This window comes from Giraffa tippelskirchi, chromosome 12 (assembly GCF_054371585.1).
Source record: "Giraffa tippelskirchi isolate mGirTip1 chromosome 12, T2T-mGirTip1v1.2.pri, whole genome shotgun sequence".
In the NCBI taxonomy this organism is placed as follows: Eukaryota; Metazoa; Chordata; class Mammalia; order Artiodactyla; family Giraffidae; genus Giraffa; species Giraffa tippelskirchi.
In genome coordinates, this window is record NC_137286.1 from 131,276,232 (window position 1) to 131,303,296 (window position 27,065).

General features: G+C 37.1%; 1 long non-coding RNA gene across 3 annotated transcripts in view; it reads right to left on the minus strand.

Moving 5' to 3' along the window:
* Window positions 1-27,065, minus strand: part of LOC145530205 (uncharacterized) — a 441,959-nt gene that overhangs the window by 48,220 nt on the left and 366,674 nt on the right. Inside the window, exon 3 of one of the 3 annotated variants that reach the window (XR_014071555.1) lies at window positions 19,592-21,139. The exons of the other annotated variants lie outside the window; for them this stretch is intronic. This is a non-coding gene — a long non-coding RNA (uncharacterized LOC145530205). Of the gene's footprint in view, window positions 1-19,591; window positions 21,140-27,065 lie in introns of those variants that run through there. 3 annotated transcript variants of the gene reach the window in all.

Genomic DNA, 27,065 nt, shown 5'->3' on the forward strand with positions numbered 1-27,065 from the left:
CCTTCACACTTGAGAGTACACATTCCCTAAAAGTTGAAGCAAATTGAAACTTTTGAAGTAAATAAAAAGGAGAACCAAACTCTCTACATTATTAATTTTCTCCAGAATGACTTCTAAATACAATATGTTAATTTGTATAGTATCCATTGCAGATTAACAACACATTCCCTTCCTCTCAGAAGTATAAAGTCTTTTTCTCTTCTTCCAGATCCATCATGTCAGTCTTCCCTTGTTCTCCTCTAGCTTTCATCTATTCTTACTCTGCATATTACCCCAAGAAGACCAGCTCCATCCCAGAGTACTCCATAAGCCATAGGCTGGTCATACTCCCTCAACATATCTCCATCCCTAAATTCACTCTTAAATACTAATATGAAATCTTGACCTAGAAATTAGGACCATCTCTAATGTCCAAACTTGAATTCATTATTTTTTCCTCAACTGTATTCTCTATGTTTCCTACTTTGCAGGGACATACATATCCACTCAGTCTCCCAAGACAGCAATCATTTTTTTATGTACATGTTGTGTCATTTGTTTGTTTGTTTATTTTGCATTAAGAAAATTATTTTTACAGTATGTCCTTGTTAGTTTTCTATTTTAAGTATAGCAGTGTGTACATGTCAGTCCTACACATTCTTCAGTCTCCCCTAAGCCATAAGATGGGAACAGAATTGGCATTCAAAAAATATGTTAAGAACAACATACAGATAAATAAGTCAATGTTATTACTCAATTTTATTTATTGACTTTATAGTAATTCAGTTCAGTTCAGTTCAGTTGCTCGGTCGTGTCCAACTCTTTGCGACCCCATGAATTGCAGCACACCAGGCCTCTCTGTCCATCACCAACTCCCGGAGGCTACCCAAACCCATGTCCATAGAGTCAGCGATGCCATCCAACCATCTCATCCTCTGTCGTCCCCTTCTCCTCCCGCCCCCAATCCTACCCAGCATTAGGCTCTTTTCCAATGAGTCAACTCTTCTCATGAGGTGGCCAAAGTATTGAAGCTTCAGCTTCAACATCAGTCCTTCCAATGAACACCCAGGATTGATCTCCTTTAGGATGGATTGATTGGATCTCCTTGCAGTCCAAGGGACTCTCAAGAGTCTTCTCCAACACCACAGTTCAAAAGCATCAATTCTGCGGCGCTCAGCTTTCTTCACCGTCCAACTCTCACATCCATACATGACCACTGGGAAAACCATAGCCTTGACTAGACGGACTTTTGTTGGCAAAGTAATGTCTCTGCCTTTAAATATGCTATCTAGGTTGGCCATAACCTTCCTTCCAAGGAGTAAGTGTCTTTTAATTTCATGGCTGCAATCACCATCAGCAGTGATTTTGGAGCCCCAAAAAATAAAGTTTGACACTGTTTCCACTGTTTCCCCATCTATTTCCCATGAAGTGATGGGACCAGATGCCATGATCTTAGTTTTCTGAACATTGAGCTTTAAGCCAATTTTTTCACTCTCCTCTTTCACTTTCATCAAGAGGCTCTTTAGTTCTTCTTCACTTTCTGCCATAAGGGTGGTGTCATCTGCATATCTGAAGTTACTGATATTTCTCCCGGCAATCTTGATTCCAGCTTGTGTTTCTTCCAGCCCAGCGTTTCTCATGATGTACTCTGCATGTAAGTTAAATAAGCAGAGTGACAATATACAGCCTTGACATACTCCTTTTCCTATTTGGAACCAGTCTGTTGTATAGTAATTACCTCACAGTTAAATTGTTAAAAATAATTTTTAAAAATTAATTATGTGACTATTTATATTTGGTTCCTGATTTTGTATACATTTTTAATCCAAATGTTTCTTGGACTTTTTTAAATGTACCAAAAATACAAATATACTTCAGAAATTATCAGCCATTTTTGTATAAAGAATTATGCTTTCACTTATATTGCCATTCGTACTTCCTCTTTTTCTGGGTGGCCTGCATTCTAAAGATCCTTGCCAAGTAAGCAATTACATTTTTATCACTTTTCACTAATTTGGGCTTCTATTAGGAGGTCTATTTGAGACTACTTAATTCATTAGCATGTGCCTAATAAAGTTTAGGTGCTTTGTAAGTTCTGCCCCTTGCCATGTAGTTTCCTACCTTTATTTAACTAATTCCATGTAATCATTTTGTATCACTTCTAATAACATTTGATGGAAAACTACAAAATGCATTTCTAGAATGTGAAGCTCATGCAGTATTGTTAAGATCTGATTGTCTCTAACGATTAACTGGCAACACAGTTTCTTAAGCACCTTAGTAATACCCACTGGGCAAAACAATGGTTTATTTGAATGAAGAAGGTTGAAAGAACCTACTCCCTCCTCATCTTGGATTCCCTGCTACAAAGAGAGACTAACAAGAAAGTAAAACTTCACCAATGGAGCCTGAAGGGCTTTAACTTTTTTTTTTTATCAAAGAAACGTTAAAGCTTTAGTTGTTCAGTTATCTTCAACTCTGTGTGATCCCAGGGCTGCCAGGCTCCTCTGTCCATGGAATTCTCCAGGCAAGATTACTGGAGAGGGTAGCCATTCCCTTCTCCAGGGAATCTTTCTGACCCAGGGATTGAACCCAGGTCTCCTGGATTGCGGGAGGTTTCCTTACCACCTGAGCCACCAGGGAAGCCAGAGGAATGTGCATAAATACTACACACAGGTGTCTTAATAAAATACATTTTCCCCCAGAGGATATTGCATTTTGGGGATAGATTTCATCTGAAAGCTTCCCTCTCCTCCTAAAAAGATATTGGCTTTTAAAGATAAATTCCTGTCTCCTACACTTTACCAACTTTGAGGAAAACTTGGAGCAAATTTATTGAGGAATACACTGGTATCAGAAATAAAAACTAAAACAAGGAAGCATTTACATGCATGATGTTGCATGTGAACAGAAAAGGAAACAAAATCCACAAAAGAATGGGGTAAAATCAGCACTGTTAATTAAGATTTAGACAGACACTGATCAACAGAAATTTTTCCTTAGACACACATGGCCAAGACTTTCATTTTCCTTAGTGAGGAAGAATTGGGAGATAACAGCACATCTATAGTGTTAAATGTGCTTAAGCTCTTCTATGTATTTATTGTATATGTATTTATACATGTATTAATGTATTTATATATATTTATATGTATATATGTATATAAATGCATGTATATGTATTTCTATGTACATACCTATATGTATTTATACATAGCTCTTATGTATTTGTTATAATCATTATTATAGGTATTATAATTATAATTATAGTGTTGTTCATTCATTCTCAAATATTTTTAATGTTCTCTTTATAAATTCAATATTCTAGTGTCCAAAGTGGAAAAATCAGGTAAATGATTTTTGTTGTTTATTTGTTGAATGTTGGCTCTCCCAAAATATCATTCAAACAGCCTGTTAGTCAGACAAAGCTAGGTGTGCATTATCTCAGCAAGGAGAGGCACTGCTATGACAGGGTCTGAGCCTCTCAAAAAGAAAGGTGAAGTCATAATAGTCATCAGGTTTTGGAATCTGGCTTAAGGCTAATCTTTCAGTATGTGTCATAGACAGGAGATGAGATGAGGATTGGTTAGAACTGGGTAAGGGTCATAATAATACTAGTTTGGGGTTGGCGAACATGGCAAGACTTGGGTTTTGAGGTCAAGAGGCTTCAAAGAGTTGGGGAAGTAAACGATCTGTCAAAGTTATCTTTTTAAGAGTTCAACGGTTTGATATTCATCTAAATGATTTTCTCCATAACATTAAAGTTACTTGGAACCTTTATCTTCCCAAGATAGAGATTTCTAGAAATAATAAAAGCATGTTGATGAAGTCAGTGAAATGGTAAAGTCAGACTAGTTTAGTTCAATGGGCTATATATATATATATGTCACTCAGTCGTGTCTGACTCTCTACGAGCCCATGGACCATAGCCTACCATGCTTCTCTGTCCATTGGATTTTCCAGGCAAGGGTACTGGAGTGGGTTGCCATTTCCTTCTCCAGGGGATCTTCCTGACCCAGGGATTGAACCCAGGTCTCCCGCATTGCAAGTTTAGTACAAACAAACAGTAATCCATGAGGATATAGTTGTTTTTTGTTTCAAAGCTACATAAATAAAGCTGTATTTTGTAGCTCAATTTCTCCTGGTCTGCATTTAAGATACTGAGGTAGTGTCTCTGTCTGTCTCTGTTTCTCTCTCCCTCGCTCGTCCTGACTTATATCTAGAAATTCAGAGACGACTACAAGAACAGTAGGGCACTTCAGAGAGGTGATAATGGTGAACATTTATTTTGCACATAAAGCATGTAATGGAGTAATGGAAATTCTGGAGAAGGCAACAGTACAAATAAAAGTGCAGATTTTAGAAATTTTAGGGTATGAGAAGGGAACAGAGAGTAGTTCATTGTCCTGAAGGATTGCAATTAACTTTGGTAGAGCTCTTTTTCTTTTCAAAAGAGAAAGGTGTATGTATTAGGAAATTTCAAGTGAAATAACAAACAATGCTTAAGTGCCAGATCTACAGATTTTTGCTTAATATACTACTCTGCCAGCAAAAGAAAGCAGGTCAATGATCTCTTGTGAAATTCCCATTTCCTCATATAATATGGAATGTGGCCTTCCTTTTTCCATCTTCTAAAACTATAACCAACTGAGATGAAAGGAAACATTGTTCTGTCTGATATTTCATGGCAGCTGTTTGATTCACCTCATACAATTTCAAGAAAAAAAAATTCTCTTATCTAGCTTTCCACTAAATATCTATTTCCCCTCAAAAATTTAAAAATCTGACTCCATGAGTATATGTGCTTTGTTTCTACTTTTGCTTTATTTAAATAATTGAAGAAATAGCTTGTTTGTATGTGGACAGTGATAACGAAATTGCACGGGAAATATGACAATATGTAAGCACAGAACAAAATGCCTAGAGCAATGAGTACCTGAACGGGACAGAATATGGTACACATGAGTTAGTATTAGAAGCAAAGATATCAGTCACTGGAACAGGAGGGAAGTGAGGGTACACTGAGAATACACTGAAATTCTCTGATGGCTCCATTTTACTCAAAGGAATAGAAATAAGATCACCAGTGGAGAGTAGAAATGGAAGAGAGGTATTGGAGACTTGAATAGAGAAGAATGAATACAAAATAATGATCTCAGAGCTTATGAGTACTCTGGAAAGTTATCCTTGCCTGTCAGCATTAAGGACTCATTAGAGGCTAGTGATTATGAATTTAAAATGAGGCTGACAAATCGGTGTGAGTTTTCCTGCAGCCACATTCAGTTACACAAGGATAGAGACTGAAGAGGCGAAGAGTTGGATTTAACCTAGGTTGTAATTTAGCCAAAAGAATATGACATAGTGAGAGAGGAACCTAGCAATTGTGGGGTATGCAAGAAAGAGGTAACCTTTATTGACCTCAGAATGAAAACCACTAGAGAAGGAAGTGAGCACAGTCTATGAATATATTTAAACCCACTGAATGTTATACTTTGATTAATTAATTATATGGTATGTGAATTACATTTCAATAAGTTGTTACCAAAAAAAAATTTAAAAAGAGAAAGTGGAAGGGAGGGTGAGGAAGAGGAAGAAAGTTGAAGAAATGGGATGATGGTGAAACAGAACAGGGAAATGTAAAAGGAGGTATGCCCCCAAGCCCAACAATCATTAAAATTTAATTTAGCAACATTTCCTCAAATATGTCCTCCTACTTTTTTCATGTGGCAATGTTTGGTGACTTCCAGATGTGGCAAGTTGTAAAAGTTTTATCAATTCACATTTTTAGAGTCTATGTAAAATGTCTATTTCTACACTTTGAGCTATGACTGATCTTTTTATCATTATAAGACTTTAGTAGTAAAATTATTTAGGATGCTAAGAAGACTGATAAAAGGTTTTGGGAGTTGGTTAAAATATCACTAATAGTTTGATGTATGCATGCTTGTGTGCTCAGCTCAGTCGCTTCAGTCATGTCCAATTCTGTGTGACCCCATGGACTGTAACCCTCCAGGCTCCTCTGTCCATGGAATTCTCCGGGCAAGAGTATGGAAGTGGGTTGCCATGCCTTCCTCCAGGAGATATTTCTGACCCAAGAATCAAATGCACATCCCTAATGTTCCCTGCATTAGCAGGTGGGTTCTTTACCGCTAGTGCCACCTGGGAAGCCCCCAGTAGTTTGGTAGGATTAGTTAAAGAAAAAATATTTTGTGTATCCATTGTGTTTAGTTTATGTGGGAATCCTCTTTCATCTGGTTCTGTGTTTCCTTCTTCAAGGATCTCTTCTAGAGTAATGCTGGAGGCCTCTTGCCCCATCCCCACACTTGTGCCTTTCTGAGATAGGTGTGATTGATCTGAGTGTTGAATTTGGAAAACTAGACCTGCAGATCCACTTCCTACTATAGGAGAAGCTGCCTTCACGAGGCAGCAAACATTCTTTCTCTATGCCACAATCTTTATAGGGTAGGTCCTTGCAGAACAAGATGCCTGAAGTATTTCAAGTGTTCTCCCTTTCTGGACAACACACATCTCATAGATAGAAGAACTGGAATTTGAACTTGGAGTCTGGCTTTATAGTTTACCATCTTAAGCATTAGACTACACAATATCTGTGAGTCCGTGTCAGGAAATTGGAATGAATACCCACGTGATAAAGTAAATGGAGACGAAAACTCACCCCCTTGCTTATAATGTGAAGAGTGTAAGAGATAAATGGGGTGTAATCAGTTCCCTTTTTTTTTTTGGTTTTGTTCTAATCTGGTGGCACTAGTAAAGAATCCACCTGCTGGTGTAAGAGACACAAAAGACATAGGTTCAATCCCTTGGTTGGGAAGATCCCCTGAAGTGGGAAGAGGCAACCCATTCCAGTACTCTTGCCTGGAAAGTTCCATGGACAGAGGAGCCCAGTGGGGCCAGCCCATCGGGTCACAAAGAGTTGGACACGACTGAACAAATGAGCGCACACACATGTGATAGCACTTCCTGCCACACCAGCGGAAATGCCCATGTCCTGAACTTGACTCTTCAGGTTGCAAAGAAAGAGATATTGAATACATGTTTCAGAGACTGAACCAAAAGAAATCAAGGGTTAAAATGTAACTGGAGAAGTGTTTGGAGTCAGACAATCAATGAAGCTATTGAGTACTCCAAGGTATTTAATCTATGTAGGGTTGCAAGTTTACTAGAAGTCAATATGAAACAAGAGGAAAAGGGTTTTCAAGGGAAATAAAGCAAAACCTTGGAGAACAGAGCCACAAAAGGTAGGAATGGGGGGGAAAGGAAAAAGTAAAGCAAAGATGGTATTTTGACATTGGATAAATGAAGGATATGGATTTCATCCTGAGACCCAAAGCAAGACAACTTTTAAACATTAATCAGAGAAAGATGATGATCAATGACCCTGTTTTAACCCAGCCCAGTTAAACAGCATACTGAAAATCATCCAGCTATATTCAGAGAAGGTTAAAGCAACCAGAGTTGATCCATTATCAGAAAGAAGTCAGAAAATTAAAATGATTTTATTGGAAAAAAGTATAGCTTTATTTGTATTTTCTGATGAATTTGTGTCATCAATTATTTCAAATGAAATAATTATTATTTTGTTCCATATAACAAAAATAAGTATACTATAATCTTTCAATAGACAGGTTGATTTTTCTCAATGAGAATCTAATATTTTAGGTATGCTCTGTATTTAGTAGGAGAAGGCAATGGCACCCCACTCCAGTACTCTTGCCTGGAAAATCCCATGGATGGAGGAGCCTGGTAGGCTGCAGTCCATGCGGTCGCCAAGAGTCGGACATGACTGAGCAACTTCACTTTCACTTTTCACTTTCATGCACTGGAGGAGGAAATGGCAACCCACTCCAGTGTTCTTGCCTGGAGAATCCCAGGGACGGGAGAGCCTGGTGGGCTGCCATCTATGGGGTCACACAGAGTCAGACACGACTGAAGTGACTTAGCAGCAGCAGCTTAGCAGCTGTATTTAGTAGTAAGCTATACTTTCCTATCTTAAGATAGGAAAGTAGGTGCCGTTCAAACAAGCAAATTCATTCACAGAGGTCAAAAAGGAAAAGAAATGTCTATAGCAGCAGTAAAAGCAATCATCTCCCATTTTATGTTTTACAGGGTTTTTAAGCCATAATAAAGTTTAAATCACACTCCCCCTAAAATACATGATTCTGATGCCAAAGCACAGTGGCAAGGAAATAGTCAAACAATATGCCTAATTTGTTTCTTTGTACAGCTGATCTTGTGGAATGTTCTAGAATTGAAAATAATCTCTGCTACTTGCTGTCCTGCAAATATGCTACAAACTAAATATTTCTTGTGAGCTTTTAATGAAAAATGGATTTTAATTATATTCACTTACTATGCAAATTAGGCTTGAATCCATCAGTTCATTAATACCATATCTGAGGTAGCAAAATAAATACACCACCTTAATTTTATTAAACATGCTTTGAGTCCTGAGATATTACAGAATGTGAATTTTTAATTATGATACAAATTAACAGATTGTCTTATTACTTGATATAATGTTTGTTGTTAGCTGATGTAAATACTTGCAAATATCGTGCATATGCAGGATTTCTTTCTTTTGTTGACACTCACAAGAAAAATCTCTTTATAAAGTTCATTTTCATTTACAATTGTAGATTAGTCCTGAGCATTTCTTCCTCATTACGCCTGAATCATTAATCATACAAAATGAATGCAGCATCACTTTTTGTTCTCCAGAATGATGTGCTTTGTGATGAATACTTATTATCATAAATCTTTCTAAAAGAGCTCCTAATAGCATCCAATAACTTGTAACATCAGTGAGTAAAATTTAAAGTGTATTCTTTTCCACCAGCTTTTATATCTGAAGGCAGCATCATCAATTTTCACAAGGACAATTTAAACCACAAACATGTAAAAACAAATATCCATATCATCAGTAATGTAAAACACATTTTCTTCTGCCTTTCTCCTGAACAGAATTCCATAAAGTCTTTGCTTTTTTTTTTTTTTCTTTCTGCCCCCCAATGGCCCCACCCTCAACTTCTAAAGTCATTAGAGCCAGCTGCTCAATGATTAGTTCCTTTAGCCTTGGTAAAATAAGTTTTCAGTAATTTGTTGTTGTTCAGATTCAGAGCATTTACAAATATTGCCCACTCCCAAAGTGAACCTAAACTAAACATTCTTGTGTCCTTGTGAGAGCATCCTAAAAAATGTAGTTAATATTTGTAGCTCAAAACGCAAAAACAAATTTAAAACAAGACCAAAGGGAATATAAAACTCACAAAATTTGATTGCAGTTATTAAGTGACACTTTGGAGTCTTTAAAATTAATTTCCTGTTACAAATTGCTAAATTTTGATCTTCCTCTTTAAAGCTAGCCTGTTTGATACAAGGCGTAATTTCCAGGAAACACTGAGATCATGTAAGGCACAATATGAAGACATTTTCATATATATTTCATCTAATGATTTTTGTTACTGTCTTTGTTTCAACTTGAAGTAGTTTTAGAATCATCATAAAAAGATAAAAATGTCAGGTTGTAAAATTTTCTACAGTTGAGACAGTTAGAAGAAAATAATTGTTGCCTCTTTCACAGGTGGAAAAAAATCATGAATAGAAAGTTATTTAAAATTTTTAAGCACTTGATGATTATTATAACAATTATAATAATTTGCTGAGTTCTTGCAACTGTGATCTCGGGACTATTTCAAGCTTTAATTCCATTGATCTCATTGAGTCCACATAATAGCCCTAGTTTATAATGAGCAGAAAGAGACTCGGATGGCTTATGTGGACACCCTCAGAACACCTTAACGAATAAGTGCCACAGGGTGAAATTAGAATGCGAAATTTTCTATATTCAAACTCAGCTTCTTTCATCATACATCTTTTTATTGGTTATCTCCATTTGTCTTAGCTTTAACATTATGGGCATGGTCTTAGGTTCCTTCTACAAATAGATGTGGGCATGTGTACTCAGATAAAGTGAAACTGCTAGTCACTCAGTCATGTCCAACTCTTTGAGACCCCATGGACTGTAGCCCACCAGGCTCCTCTGCCCATGGAATTCTTCAGGCAAGAATACTGGAGTGGGTTGCCATTTCCTTCTCCAGGGGGTCTTCCCAATCCAGGGATTGAACCCCGGTCTCCTGCATTGCAGGCAGATTTTTTACTGTCTGAATGTAGATATAATAGTTCATATAGGTCTATAGCTGAGCTGAAGACCCACATCACAAAGATTTTGTTATGTGTTTTACAAAAGTAACTTCTACCTTTATATAGGAACCGACTGAGAGAAATGTATTGCTATTTTTAATGGTATCACTTTTTAATATACTGGAAGTATTAATATAGAATAATAAGTAAAATTAATGTAAATGTATTATTTAATGCTTACTATGTATTTTTAGGAGAATATTTACATTATTAAATAACTCAATTGGTCCTAAGATTTTCTATGAAATAGTGAATTATTAATATTATTTTCTTAGCTATGAAAATGTATACAATAAAATATAATTTGAATCTCTTAAAAATGCATTATAAATACAACATAAATAACATTACATATATGTATCTACACATATCTGCAGATACATAATTAATAGAAATTTTAGGAATTATAAAAACCTATTGGGTATTTAGTTCTAAACTTCAACACATCCTTCCTAATAATGCAGAAATTGCATCTGTATTTTTAAATGGTTGAATTTATTAATTGCTGTTCAATACACTATGAACAGGGTATAATATTGATTTAGTTGAAGATATTGTCATGCTGTAAAATCAAATCTAGATTTGGTATCATCAGCAGTATCAGTGGTGATTATTCCAGGTGGCGCTAGTGGTAAAGAACCTGCCTGCCAATGCAGAAGATGTAAGAGATACCAGTTTGATCCCTGGGTTGGGAAGATCCCCTGGAGGAGGCCATGGCAACCCACTCCAGTATTCTTGCCTGGAGAATCCCATGGACAGAGGCACCAAGCAGGCTATAGTTCATAGGGTCGCACAGAGTCAGACACGACTGAAGAGACCTAGCACGCATGCAAGGAAAAAATAGAAACTTAACATGAAAGTTAAGATTCTGAAATCTCAGGAAGAAGAAGCTATAAAGTATATTAGTAACACACTACTACTGGGATCCCTGGAGAAGGAAATGAAAACTCACTCTCGCAGGGGACGTTCAACTGTAAGGGATCCAATATGTTGTCTTCCTCTGTGTGCCGTTTCTCAAGGACTCTGTCTGTTCCTTATCAGTTCCTGGAAAACAGGAACGAGCAGAGCTGCACGCAGTTCTCAGGACTGAGATCACGGGAAGGGCGCCTGCTTGGATTCCCTTCAGTGACTCCTTCAGTGACCTTGTACTTAAAGGACTATCCATTTTGTTGCAACTGGTGGAATTTCATTCTTTTTAATGGCTGAGTAATCATTTTATTGAAGATATATAAGCATGAATTTCTGCAAATAAAGTACCCGTGTTTCACTCGAGACTTGGGTTCCCTGCGTCCTTCTTCTCGTCGACTCCAATCCCCAGGTCCCAGTCTACGGAGACCGTGACACCACCCCAGTATTCTTGCCTAGGAAATCACAAGGACAGACGAAGCTGGAGGGCTACAGTCCATGGGGCCGCGAAGAGTCAGCGATAATCATCTAGTACCAATCTGTAAGCAGGTGATTGTCACTCAGGGAATAAATGCTGTTAATGAATCCTATTATGTTGCTCATCTTAGACAAGGTACTTGAGGCTGGAGAAACATAGTAAGAATCTCTGTGTCAAAATGCAAGCAGAGTTGTCACCAGTCACTTCCATCTAGAATCACCTTGGAAAGGAAGAACAGAGAAGTTGTGCACCTGCTTCTTTGTTCCCATGAATAATAGAGAAATAGCCTTGGATATATTTGCAATGTGCAATTCAGCTTAAGCTGCTTACTACATATAAGTACCTTTATTGGCAGAGGAGGCTGGCCACTTATCTATTAATATAAGACTTAGTAAATGGAACCCCAAGAGACACAGGAAGCAGAGTATCTGTGAAGTCTTAAAATTTATCTAAAATTTCATACCATTCTGTATTTAGATAAATAGAAACTATTTAATGTAAAACAATTTTAAAATATACATTAAAGCTTTCATGTTCCCCAGTTTCACTACTGATGCTTCATAAAGACCTACTTATGAAAATCTATAGGTGAGAGATATTATCTTAATATTTACTTTCAGATATCCTGAAACCTTGTATTTTAAATGTTAATAGGCTCCCTAAATCCATCCATAATTTTTAAATACTCTGACAGTTTTAAGGTTTCCAATTTTATTAATTCACTATGAATTTCATAATTTAATGTAACAATGTAAAGGTTACAATATAAACATGTTTATTTCCAAGATACTCTTAAAGATGTTTTTTTCTTCTGGTAAAATTTTAGGACTACTTTGTTGATTAAGATGTTTGGTTTGTATGGGTTTATAAACCAAATTACTTGATTGAAATCATTTTTTTCATTGTCTAAACTTTGGAGAAAAATTATTGAAATACCTATGTAAATACATTTACAAATGTAACATACAGGCATGTCTGAAATCCATGTATCTTTAAAAGAAAAGTTAACGGTTTTCTTCGGGTTTTCAGATTTGAGTTAATCTTGATGTTATTATGAAAACACTGAGAAGGAACAGGGGATTTTGAATCTGGAATTTTCCTCTTCTACTATTTATTAGTTTCCATTATATTTTCATTTTCGTAAGTCTTCATGATCTATGCTAATAAAATATTCTCTTAAAATATGTTTTATTATAGGCAATAGTCAGTGGCAGATAATAATACTGAGCTATGCTAGTGTTCACATATAAGCCCTGTTTATTCCTTTAAACTTTAAAAACAATAAAATGTAGATTTTTCTCCATGCTTTGGTCAAACACTGTATTTTTAACGTTAATAGGCTCCCTAAATCCATCCACAGTTTTTAAAGACTCTGACAGTTATTCTACCTAGTAGATTATTTAAATGAATTAAACTATTTAATCCCCTCTGTATTTAAAATAATAGACTATTTCATCACAACAGAATTTTAATTTCTACTCCACTTTATCCTGTTGAAATAAATGTGTAATTAGACCACTCACAGCAGGGTGTGAATAATCTTTTTTTAAAGGGCTTGTCTTTCATCTTTTCGGTTGTATACTTCCTAGAATATGCGAGAGCCTTTTTCATTCATTTAGTCAGTGAACACCCTAAGGCTCTCTGCTACAGAGAGATTTCTTCGAAAAGGAAACCAGCAACAACTTTGTCCTCAAGAAAAGCCCAGTTTACTAGAGAAATGAAGTAAGTTCCATGCACAGAAGGTCACCTAACTCAGACTCATCCTTGTTACTCATGTTGTATGAGGTGGTCCTAACTTGAGTATCAACAAAGCTGAAAACAAAAATCAGAGAAAAGTTGACCCAGCGTGCTCCCTGGCCCCTCGCTGCTGTTGTATACACTAGCATACAGTGGCTGTGCAGGTAGGGTGTTTCAGACAGAGAAAAAGAAACACAAGTTTTCTTCCAAAGCTCAAAGAAATGCATTAGCATTTTGTTCTAGAGTAATGGGCCAAGTGGTATGATATTATTTTCATCTTAGCAGAGTTACTTGGGCGACACTTGAAAATAGGTTGTAAGAAGGAAACAGAAGCCAATGAAACCTATTCCACACCCCTTCCATTCTAAGCAGAAATAAGAACCTGATTAAAGAAATGATAGTGGGGGACTTCCCTGGTGGTCCAGTGGGTAAGACTCCATGCTCCCAATGCAGAGAGGTGCCGAGTTTGATTCTTGGTTGGGGAAGTAGATCCTACAGGCCGCAACTAGGTCCCCCATGCCGCATTGAAGATGATGAAGATCTGCATACTGCAACGAAGACCCGTTGCAGCCAAATTAGTGAATTAATTAATTAAAAAAAAAAGTGATAGCAGGAATGAAGAGGAGGGAATAATGAGGAGATATTTTAAGAAAGGATTTGACGGCCCATTGATGCAGAGAATGAGATAGAAAGAAGAATCTAGGGTAAGCATATGCATTTGGCTTGGATGAACGGCCAGATGGTGATTCTCTTCACTGAACTGGGACATAAACAGATTGAGGGTCTTGTAGGAAGGTAAATGATGAGTTTCATTCCAGTCATGTTGAACTTGAGGTATTTGTTGGAGAAGTCCAACAAGAGGCTGGATGTATTTATTGTAAAATCGGTAAGAAAAATGTGCATGGCAGCATGCATTAGGTAGTTATAACAGTGATAATTGTAGCCAACAACAGAACTGAAATGATACAAGAGACTTCAAATGAGAAAAAAAGAGAGCAAATAGCAAAACCTTAGATAACACCCATATTTAAGAACCTGGCAAGGAAAGAAAGCTGCTGTGAAAGAGAATGAAATGTATGGAAGCTCTTTTTTTTTTTCTTTTTGCACCCACCAGACACTGCTTCCCTGAACAAATGAACATTGTCAGCTACACAGAATTTCCATGGAAAGATGTCCATTTTTTTCAGCGATGCTGTCATTGCTCAAAGCATTTTATTAGGTTCTCTTTCATCTTCCCTCTGAACCAGCAGCATTTTCTTTTTAATAATGTCAATGGTGGCAAAGCTTTATCCTTTGACAATAAATGTGTTTCTTTAGAAAGAGCTCAGATGTCAACAAGATGTAACTATCCAGTAGTGATACTTATTTTCCCTCAATTACATTATAAACTGACTGTGATGGCAATTGTGAAGTTAAAAGTTTGAAATTAAAAGTAAAAATCTACATTTTAATCATCTTCAAAAGGTATATATTCTCCCAAAGTGACTTCTTTGGAAAACATTTTACTGGGTAAGTTTATTATATTATTTATAGATATATAATAAAACTTTGTTCATTGCTTTGTTAAATAACCTGATCTTTAAGTAGCATTATTGAATCTACACAAATCACTGTGGCTTTTGACTTTTATACAAACCTGTCAACTGTCTTATTGAGATTAGTGACTCATTGTAAATGCAGAACCCATTTTCAAGTTTCATTAAAATTCTTAAACACCCTCACATTTTTAGACATAACAGCCAACCCTCCCCATCTTTGGGTTCTGCACCCTCAGGTTCAACCAACCGCAAATGAAAGGTATTTGAAAAAAAATCCAGCTTTCGACAAGCAAAACTTGAATTTGCTGTGCTCCAGCAGCTATTTACATGTCATTTACATTGTATTTAAAACTATTTACATAGCATTTACATTGTATTAGGTATTACAAGCCATCTAGAGATGATTTAGAGTATTGGAGAGGATATGCATAAGTCATATGCAAATACTGCATCATTTTATATAAGGGACTTAAGCATACATAGCTTTTGGTGTGTGTGTGTTGGGGGTGGGGGTCCTGGAACCAATCCCCCATGTATACTGAGGAAGGATTCCACCTCACTGCTTGTGCACTACTGAATAATCTGAAATTGCCAGTTTTTGTCTTATCAAATTTGAGGTATAGATATGTCACCTGTCCCAGTAGTTAACAGCTCTTGGCAATCTTTCTTATTTCTTCCTTAAATTGTTTCCATGGCTGTAATGTAATTGCATTTCTAGTACAATTAGTGGTCAATCTAAGAGATAATTAGTTTTTTCAGAAACACTAAGGTACAGAGATTGCATGTTGTATACTATATCAACAAATTGTGCTCAATGGTTAAAAGTAAAATAGTGTAAGTTATGGCTTTTCTCTTTGATCAGCTCATGTTTGTTAGAATCAGCATTGGACCGAAAGTCCCCAAATCTGCACATAAACAAGTCAGACAACCAAGACTTTATTTTCCAATGTATTGTGTTAAAGAGCTTCATGGTTGATATCTAGGACGTCTAGACTCCCAAGTACAATTTTAGAACAGGCTTATAATACTAATGCTCTAACTTTATACTCTAAGCATAGAGTATATACAAATCTATCACTATTACAAAAAGGCTTTAGATTCATACATTGGTCTTCTTATCCTGGACTTCTGTCAAATTAATTTCTGGGGGGGCGGGGTGGGTAGTGAAACATCTAATTCAATTTTGACTTTAGCTCTTATTTGTCATTTTGGCATATAAACATTGAATGAATCCAGCTTACTAATATTAACAAATATTTCTTTTTAGTATGACTTCAAATAATGTAATTAAGGTATCTAGAACCTTCTTTGTATCAGAAAGAAGACTGCTAAATGGAAGAGGAAACTTTATTTAGGTTAATCAATTGCCTAGTGTGCATACCACGAAGTTGGAATATGATTTAGTCTCAAGTCAGCATTTGGAAATATTCAAATGAAGGCTGTATGACCTTGATTGGCTAAAAGAATGAGCTAGGTAAATGCTAAGATTCCTACTAACTATGTTGCTATGATTGCTCTCCACATAATTTAAACTGGAACTGTTAATACTCAGTTCAACTTTGGTTTTCTTTTTCTAAAACTGTGCTAGTGTAGTCATACACTACTTTAACTGTTATGCTTACGCTCTGTGAACTCCTAGATAATATCTAATTCATCTTTTTAGCCCTGGTAGAATATTCAGTAGACAGACACTTAGAAATGTTAGTCTTGTCAGTCCTTTTCCACCAGAAAAAAATTAAAGGCAACAGAATAATGAGACTCTGGTGCCAGGTACTGGTGATTTACATTTTATCTCGATCATTGGATACTTGACTGACAAAACTTCAGATTTCCAGCCTTTCTACTGCAGACTTCCATGTGGATCTCTACCCACCCTGCCTTGTAATTACTCTTTTGGTTATCTATCCTCAAGTACTGGATGTTATTCCACCATTTTTGATTCTATGGTTTCCTAAAATTTTGATAAGTTATCATTATATATTAACCAAAGTATGTCACAAGCACACATTTTAATCACATGCACAGATTTTTCTTTGTTCAGCCTTTCACTGATAGTCATCACAGTCAATTGTTAAGGTATGTTAATAGTGTCAAAGTATTGGACTCCATATAGCCATTAAATGTACTGCTTTGATTAAGGCACCCTAAGATATGCAACAACAAAGGAATAAAACTTTACGGAATGAACAAAATGTTTAGTGCATTTACTCTTCTAATCTAAAAGTTATGAGGTCATGCCTTTTGACTACTGAATAAGGAATGGAAGCAAGAGAATAATTTGGAGTACATTTATGCTTGCATCTGAAGGACTTATTTATAGGAACACTAAATTGCAGAAGTAAATCTGCAATAGGGGTTGCATTAGGGGTTGCATTCTTATGAATACTCACTTCAAACAATCCCAACCATTTGTTAAACAAATACCAAACACAGGATCTTATAAAAGAAGAAGGAAAAAGAGGATGCTTAAGGCAGGTAACAGGACTTCCCTATAGCTCAAATGGTATAGAATCTGCCTGCGATGCAGGAGACCAGGGTTCAATCCCTGGGTCAGGAAGATCCTCTGGAGAAGGGAATGGCAATCCACTCCAGTACTCTTGCCTGGAGAATTCCATGGACAGAGAATCCTGGCGGGCTGCAGTTCATGGGGTTGCAAAGAGTCAGACACAACTGAGTGAGAAACACACACAAGGCAAGTAACAATTGTTGAGCCTACGTTATACGCCAGACCCTGTGCTAGTCCCATCCCTGCATCTTAAAATGAGATAATTATACCCGATGGTCCTCAGATGCATGTATCAATCATCCCAGGGGGACCATACTGATTTCCAATGTTCTGGCCCAAGTTTGGGCCGGCCTCACGTTGACATGACTTTTGTTTTAGAATAAGAATTCCTGGTTCTGTGTCCAGTGAGTTTGGGGGCTATCGAACGTCAAGTTGTCACTTACCTTTCAGTGACGTCTAGCCCACCTTTCCTGTAACCCCACATGAGAGACTTTCTACCCAACCCCAATTCCATGAAAACCCATCAACAGCCTACACCCTGTTTGACTCATGCATCAGTTGAGTTGGATAGATTATGCTTTAGTAACAACTTTCAAATTCTCAGTGGTTTCTCTCAACAAGAATTATTTTCTCTGGCACAGTACAGGCCCAGCAGGAGTTGACAGTGGGGCTGATAACCATGCAGAACCCAGCAGGATATGGAAATTCTACCTCCATAGAAGCTTCCATAAACAGCAGAGCACAGGGAGAGAGTGCTGCAGGTCTTAACTTGATAATTAAATACTCCCATTTATAACTACCCACATTGCTTCTGCAAACATCTCAGTAGATAAGCCTGCCAATGGCTGAGTCCTAGTTTTTGAGAGGAAGGAAGTGTAATCTTGCCATAACCCATAATGAGGAGGAAAGTTCAAATTTTGTGGACAGCCCTATCAACTGCCAGACCCAAGAACCCCCACAACCAGCAGAGCCACCAGCACTCCACACTCTATACCTACACACACACACACACACACTCTTTCTGCATCTCCTTTCTCTCTTGACTGGGGATAAGGGATCAGATGTATGTTATATATATAATTGTCTCAATGCTCACAACAGGTTATAAGGTTGAGTATTAACAATGTGCACTTCTCCAGTGAGAGAACAGAGACTTAGATGCAAGGCCTTGAACATAATCACACGTGTTATTGGGTTCAGCATTCAAACCCAGATCTTTTTTGACTTAAACCCCCTGCTGGACATACAATTTTCCCAAAAAAAGAATCAAACTCTTTCCTATGGCTGTGCATAGTCCTCCAAGACCAGCTCCTTAATCACTCCATGGAGTCATTTCTTTCTACCCTTTGCACTTACCTCAACTCTACAGCCATAAGAAACCTCTTGTGGTTTATTTGGGCTTCATTTCAAGTGCCAGCTCCATTTGCATTATTCCTCTCTCCTGCCCTCCTGACAAACACTAACCTACATTTCAAACAGTTCACAAATCCATGCCCTCTATGAAGGTTTTTCTGATCTATACTCTCATGTGAAAGCTAAATAGGTTATCTGCTCTTTCTGTTCTCATTGTCTACTGTGTATATGTTATCAAACTACTTTGTGCTGCATTTACTGTCCTTTGTACCCATCTTTCTGCAAGGTGCCTTGGACATATCTCTTACTCATTTTTATAATTGAGTGTCTGTGTATCTGTGTTGCTGGTTAATACACACGTTTTTATAGAATGTTGAGTGAATTAAGAATAAATGTAGAGTGGAGAGGTAGAGCATGGACTTTGGAAGCCAGACTTTCTCAATTAGAAAACTGTTTCCTTTACTACCATTGCCTGACCTTGTCCAAATTTCTGTTTCTTCATCTGTAAAAGTAAGATAATAATGTTGTCTCCCTATTCTGTTAAGAGTTATTGTGAAAATGAACAAGAACATATGTAAAAGTGTTAAGATAGTAATGATTAAAATCAGTAGTGGCGATGGTGATGGTAGTTGTACTAGTGCTACTAATAGAGGTAATCTGTGACATCTCTCTCCAGTGACTTGAAACTATTATAAAAATATGTCTTTAAATCAGACCTATTCCAAATGGTAACAGGTCAGAGAACACAGAACTGGGTGAATAATTATATCATTCATGAATGCATTCAGAAGATATTATAAATGCTATGTGACAAATGTTCACTAAAAAATATAACTTGGATGTTAAACTGGATGAATTTGTTAGTTCAGATCATTTTTTTTTTTTTTATTTTCCTCTGCTCTTATAGAATAGAGTTACTTCCTCTTGTAACCTAATCCTAGTGGATATAAAAGAGTTAAACATCAACCCTCAAGCCATAAGCTTAACTTTGAATTTTCTTCCCATCCATTACAACTGCAGACAGGCAGGGAACAATCATAAAAGAAAGAAAAAGCACTTGAGTAATGGAAGAGAGTTACTTAGCCTGGAAGATACTGCTTTCTCCCGTCTAACAGTAGGGTGTTCTTTAAAAAAAAATGCTCCAAGGGAACTGCTCAAGCTTTCAGAGATATTTGCAGGCATTCTAGAGCCCTTGAAGAAAGTCCCTCTTAAGACTTTACTTCCTGTGGTTCCTGTATTATGTGAGTTGTTTAACAGCAGTTAGGAAAGAAGTAGAAATAAAGAAAACAAGTAGATACAATATATATGTTATGTATCAAAGGCAGAAAGCCTGTTCCATAAGGGCTGAATTTTGAATAAATAAAAAAGAATTTTCTGAGCAAGGCACAGGGGTACACACCATTGAAGGATTACACAAGTGAAAAGAAGACTTCACAAATGAAAGAAGAAGTGAATAGGATAATTACAGATATGTCACTTATCATCCTAGCTAGTACTTCCCTGGTCTACAAGTGTGATGGCATTGGTGATTAATCCTAGAATCACACTCTAGAAATGACTGTGTGTTAACTGGAGCTTAAAGAAGGAGTGTGAGGACTTAGATTAGTCATCAGTAGGCTGTATGTAGCGTGATTTAGAGATGGTGATGAGTTTTCATTTAGCGGTTTTATTTTTTAAAATCTTGCACTATAGAACCCTTTTTCAGACTATTAATGGTAGGTTTTAAACTAGGGGAACTAGAATTATGTGTTTTCAATAAGTAGGCTTTTCAGTTTTGATTTCCCAGCAGGGACTATGTATTCTACTTTAAACACCTACTTTTAGAAAAGCTGGAACTTCATATGGCACTACTAAATAACAATTGCACAAAATAGAATAAAGCTTTCTTGAAATAAGTAAGTGAATTGGTGAATGTATAAATTATTGAAAGAATTTAGGAATAGTACTTGACTCACTTTAAAAATAAAACATATTAGTATAAGAGATTAGGAAAGATCAAAATGATAATTTTGACACAAATTGTCAATGCTAGGAAATGGCAGTATATAGACATGGTCATTACTTATATAACATTACATTTGTCTACTATTGAGGACTCAATGATTTGTACAAGAAATAAAATAGCCTCATCTCTTTAAGTCAATAAACATAACCTATATAATCTGTACTTATTCAAATTACTAATGACCATGTAACAGCAATGTTAACTTTGAAGCCTAAACATATATCCTTTCTAGAATTTCCATTTTATTGTCTAATTCTACTCAAATATGGTGATGGTTCTTGATGGTCTTGAGTCACTAGAATGCTCTGGGTAATGGCTTCTTGCTCTGGGTAATGGATTCTTGCATGTGCCCTTCTAAACTGTGAGATAATGATCCAGATGAAAGAAATCCTCTTGACTGTGAGAAAATGGGACAACTGAAACAACAAAAATGTTTATTTAATAAATTTTTAAAACTTTTTAAAAATATATTTTTGAGAGCAACTGCCCCCAATATCATCACATAAATTATGTTCCTCTTAAGTAAAAAATTGTTATGATTATAGGAAAAATTTTGAGGTCAAAAAATAAGGAAAAGTGCCCAGTGATTTTGCCTTTTATACTCTAAGCTCAAGCAGTTATTGAAATCAAGTTCAATATATATTGCTCAAAATTTACCTTTTAAAAACCCTGGCCTTACTGTAGCATTTCCCTATGGTACTTTGGATTTCTACTCATTATATCTCTATGCTTACAGTGCCTCTAGTGAAATTTTCAATGAGGATCTGAAGAGAGACAAATTCATTTTATTATGAATTAACTATTTCATGAGCTGTTCATGACCAAATTGAACTAAATCTTATCTAATTTTCACATGTAGTCAAACAAACTACACTTTAACAATTGACTTCAGCAATTCCTAGAATAAAACCTGAAGGTAAGAAATCAATACATGCTTTTAGTATCAAATTGAAAATCTCCATTTGGTACCCCCATTTTTCTAATATTTAATGAATATTATTGTGAAAATTACAATTTTCATGTGTACTGTTTGCAACCCAGAAATCAATTTTTTCCCAAGGGGCATAGAATTTAACAAAAACTGTTAGAAACCATCCATTTATGTCTACAAGCTTTGTAAGAATCCTGGAGATTATTTATTTCATACTGAGAGATAAAGGTGAATTTGTTAAATTAATTTTTTCTTTCTTCTCTAATGAAAGAGTCAGGAAAGCTAGAATGCACTCTGATGGAATCCTTCATTTTGAGGGAAAAAATCAACTATAATCAATATGGCTTGATCACGTTTGAGGCTTTTGGTGGAATTATAAGTCGTTACATTGAAGAAACTTCAGATTTTATAGCTCTATGCTCTTATATAGTGAAAGGAGCTCTTAATAAGGCTGTCGTTGTCCAATGCAGTAACCTGTTTGTGGATACTACTCATAAGAAGATGACTCAAATATTTTTAAATCAAGATGTACCCAATACATCAATACCATTCAAAGTAAAGGTGAAAGTCACTCAGTTGTGTCCAACTCTGTGCCACCCCAAGGACTATACAGTCCATGGAATTCTCCAGGCCAGAATAATGAAGTGGGTAGCTGTTCCCTTCTCCAAGGGATCTTTCCAACCCAGGGATTGAACCCAGGTCTTCTACATTGCAGGCAGATTCTTTTCCAGCTGAGCCACCAGGGAAGCCCTCAATACCATTAATCAGATCCTAAATTTACCAACAATATTGCATCATAAAAAAAATGCCCACTTACCCATTTTCTTAGAAATTAGCAACACTTAAAAAATAGCAGTTCCAATTACATATGAAGACTTTCTTGGTCCCTGCAATCATAAATGATCTCATGATCCTCTGATTTCCAGTAGGATGTTGCATTTCTTTCACATACCTCTCATTTATATGTCATAATATAGACTGAGGTGCATACCTGTCTTATCTCTTCTATTATATTGTACCTCCTTAAAAATGAGAAGTAGTATTCATCCTTTTCTATACCTCACAGCATGAGGCAGTGTCTAGCCTACAGTGAATGCTCAATAGCTGTTTCCACCATCAAAGACTTAAAGAGAAAATTATCAAAATTCAGACTGCTGCCCTGGAGAAAACTGAATGTAACTCCCTGGTAATAATCCTCTACATTCAGAGTAGGTTTTGAAGCAAAATAGATTCTTCAATAGGAAGAATCCTAACAGATAGAAAAGTACTGCCATTGACCTTCAAGAGTACTGTTTCATTTTGTGTGCGTGCGTGTGTGTGTGTGTATAGGGGTGTCAGAATCACGTGAGAAGCTTTTATTTTTCAACACACAAATAAACAAACCACTTTCCCTACTCTACAGTTCTGTTTGTTGAAAGAGTGGGAGGCAAGGCAAATGATGAAGAATTGGAATATTTTTGAAAAAATTCTTTGGATGATACAAAAGCTCATTACTTCTTCCCTCTGTTTAGAATTACTGCTCTAGAATCTTGGCTTAACTAATAAAGTCATATGGAGAATTAATTGAATGCAGATAGTCTAGAAGTGATGCATTTTTTTCAAGGGTCTTTGTGACCTTGGTCAACAAACATACACTTTCAGTACACACTTGCTGTTGTTGTTGTTTAGTCACTAAGTCATGTCCAACTCTTTGCCACTCCACGGACTATAGTCTGCCAGGCTCCTCTGTCCTTGGGATTTCCCAGGCAAGAATATTGGAATGAATTGCCAGTTCCTTTTCCCAGAGATCTTCCTGACCCAGAGATCAACCCTGCGTCTCCTACTTGACAGGTAGACTCTTTACCACTGAGCCACCAGTGTTCACTAGCGAAGTTAAATCACACACATTGTTCTATAAACATACACTGCTAAAGCAGCATGCAGCATCTGTAGTCCTCTACTGTGAGTGTTATCTTGGCCATAAATTATATACGGTAAGCCCAGTGGTACAGATAGAGTAAGATCTCATAGGAAAAGCACAAAATTAACATAATACTAGTTCTATCAAATTCAAAACATATAAATATTTTCATTAAAAAATAAAAATTGTAATAATGCAAAGAAAAGTACATGATCCCAAAGAGCAACATTAAAATAATGGCAATTCAAACTTGATTTTGCATACAAGTGACATTTTCATCATATTGTCTCATTAATTTCTTTACTTGAAAACTTAATTGCTTTAGTGTCTAATTTTAAAATATTTTTTCAATTTTTGTGACTGTATAAAAACAGACTAGTCAAGTCAGTCAAACAAATAGTCTAGAAAACTGAAAGGAATTCAAATGTATTGATTAACTACTACTCTCGAGAAACTATGATAAATTCTTTGAAATATTGTGTCTCGTGTAATCCTACCAACAGCCCTCCAGGATAAGTACTGCAACCCCATTTCATAGATAATACTATAGAAGCTCTGGGAAGTTGGTGAATTGATGCACAAGTTCATTTACTTAATAGTGATAGACTCAAGATTGAATGGAGAAGGCAATGGCACCCCACTCCAGTACTCTTGCCTGGAAAATCCCATGGACGGAGGAGCCTGGTAGGCTACAGTCCCTGGGGTCGCTAAGAGTTGGACACGACTGAGCGACTTCACTTTCACTTTTCCCTTTCATGCACTGGAGAAAGAAATGGCAACCCACTCCAGTATTCTTGCCTGGAGAATCCCAGGGACGGGGGAGCCCGGTGGGCTGCCGTCTATGGGGTCACACAGAGTCGGACACGACTGAAGCGACTTAGCAGCAGCAGCAGCAAGATAGAAATCAAGTCTGAGTATTCTGCAACTCATACTCTTCCCACTATTACTACACATCAGAGGTTTGCAAATGATGACTCACAAGCCAAATCTAGACTGTCTTCTGTTTTTGTTAGCTAAGAATGACTTTACATGTTTAAAGGATTTTTAAAATAAAAATGAAAGGTAATATTTCATGACGATAAAAATGATATGAAATTCAAATTCCAGTGTCCATAAATAAATGGACACAACCACATCCATTCATTGAACTATTGTCTATGTTGGTTTTCATGTTACAGCATCAGGATGAGTAGTTATAGTGGAGATTATGCGACCTGCAAAACATTTTCTATCTGTCCCCTTTCTATCTGTCCTCTACAAAAAAGTTTGTAGACCTTAGACATCTATTCTTGCTTCCTCATTAATGTATGTATATGCTTGTTGCCTAAATAGAAAGTGGAACCATAGGAAAAATAACGGGCCGTATTATTCCAAAGATACTGATAAGTAATATTTTTGGAGAGCAATAAAGCACTAGATACAATCACTCACTCTGCACTTTCCTTTCCATGCAATTTAGAGTTCATTGGTTTGAAAGCTTCTTTGAAGGGCTTGCAGCACTTAATTCATGCATATGTTAAACCACTCAAGTTTACTTGGCCTGAGTGTTGTGAAAGCCATCTTGGAGGCAATTTATCACATAAGAATTTGTCACTGATTAACTCTTTTGTAGATGTGTCATGGAGCAGAAAAATGAAGTCAGAAGTGACAATTCTGACAGTGTTTCCACCGAGGAGTGGAGAATCTGTCAACTGGTGCTAAAAGGATTGTAGTCTCATCACAGCATGTCCTTCCCTGAAGCCCAAGCCCAAACCCCACCCAGCAAGCAGGTTGTATGGAGCCTGAAGTTTATAAAATTTGAGGGGCCTTTTTTATTAAGAAGTAAAGGAATAACAAACTGCAAACACAAAACTAGACATAAAGTCTTGGAAAGAGCCCAGACAAGTGAAGGATCCTGAAAATTAACTTTCATTAGCTTCGAGAAAATCATCTGTTGCTTCAACAGAAAAGAGAGAGAGTGTGGAGGCATCGAAGAGAAGAGAGTGACCATATTCATCAGTAAGCTTGCTATGCAAAACCATAAACACGGTAGACTCAATTGTAAAGTGAAGTTTCCAGATTTTAGTAGCATACTGAATTAGGAAAGTGCCTTTCATATAACTTTAACTTCTTAAGCAAGTCAGGTCCTGTGATATCTTCCCTGTTTTCTCAGAATATTATTCAGCTGTGTATGGATACACCGAGCATACCACAGCCAAGGGTAACAGCCTACACTAGTGCACCAAAAAGAGGCTTCTGGAAGTGTAATGCTTCCCCTTTGCACTTCAGTTCACTCCAGCTCCTCTTTCTTCCAGTTCTTTTTGAGGTTTCAACTTAGGAAGACAAACCAGAGCAGCCACGTGCTCTGCAGGACTCCTCATGTGTCCAAAGCTTCAGAGCCACCAACCAGGCCCCCTGGCAGCTGCAACTCCATTTGCCCACTTCAGAAGAACTGCCAGCTCTCTTGGTGGACCCTTGCTAACCTCTTTACTTGCTTCCAGCTTTTTCTTTCACTTTTCACCTTTGATTCCAAATTTTTCCCAAACCCAAGGAGATTTTTTTTTTTAAATGGGAGGTAGTTAACTAGAGTCTAGGGACTGGAGCCAGCGGGAAAAAATGGGAAAGAAGTGGACCAGATGGTAGGAAAGTAAAAGTGAGGACCAGACCTGGGTTGAAGCCAGATCTGAAAAAGGAACAGACTTGGAAGGTCTGAAGTAAAAGGCTGCAGTGACAGTCCTGCTGACTGAAGCGGTCACTTCTACCTCCAGGAAGGAAGATGAAGGGGGTTTGCTGCTGATTTTTCTGTGAGCGAAGCAAACACTTTCAAATGTCAAAGGGACGCATGGAGGAAAGGAAAAGAACACAGGCTGAAAATACAATGAGAATTCAGCCTGACGACCCATCTCTCTACTTAACAGCTATTTAAGCTCTTAAAAATCAGGGATTTTTCTTTCTGTCTCTCTTTTTTTTAATTTATACACGTTGGCAATGATTCCTCTCACAATTGAGTATTGTGCATACAATATAAGACAAAGGTCTAAGAACAGAACAGTGCCTGCAACCAAGTAAGTGTGTGAGAAATATCTGCGCTCGTGCCCAGTTGCTCAGCCCTGTCTGACTCTTTGTGACTCCGTAGACTAACTTGCCAGGCTCCTCTGTTCATGGGATTCTCCAGGCAAGAATACTGGGGTGGGCTGCCATTTCCCACTCCAGGGGATCTTTCTGACCCAGAGATCAAAACTGAGTCTCTGGCGTCTCCTTCACTAGCAGGTGGATTCTTTACCACTGAGTCACGTGGGAAGCATCATTCCTGGCACAACCATATTCAAAGGCAATCGGCACCATCAGGTTCAGAGTGCCACCTCTCCAAGCAAAGTTTCTTGGAATCCCCAAGTTTCTGCAGATGCACACTGCCCGAGGTTATCCTGGAGACCTTCCCAGCCTCTCTGGATGTGAATCTGTGCTGAGTATACACCGTTTGCACCCTCCACTCAGATCCTTTCTCCACACCTCTCTGCCCTGCTGGCTGCAT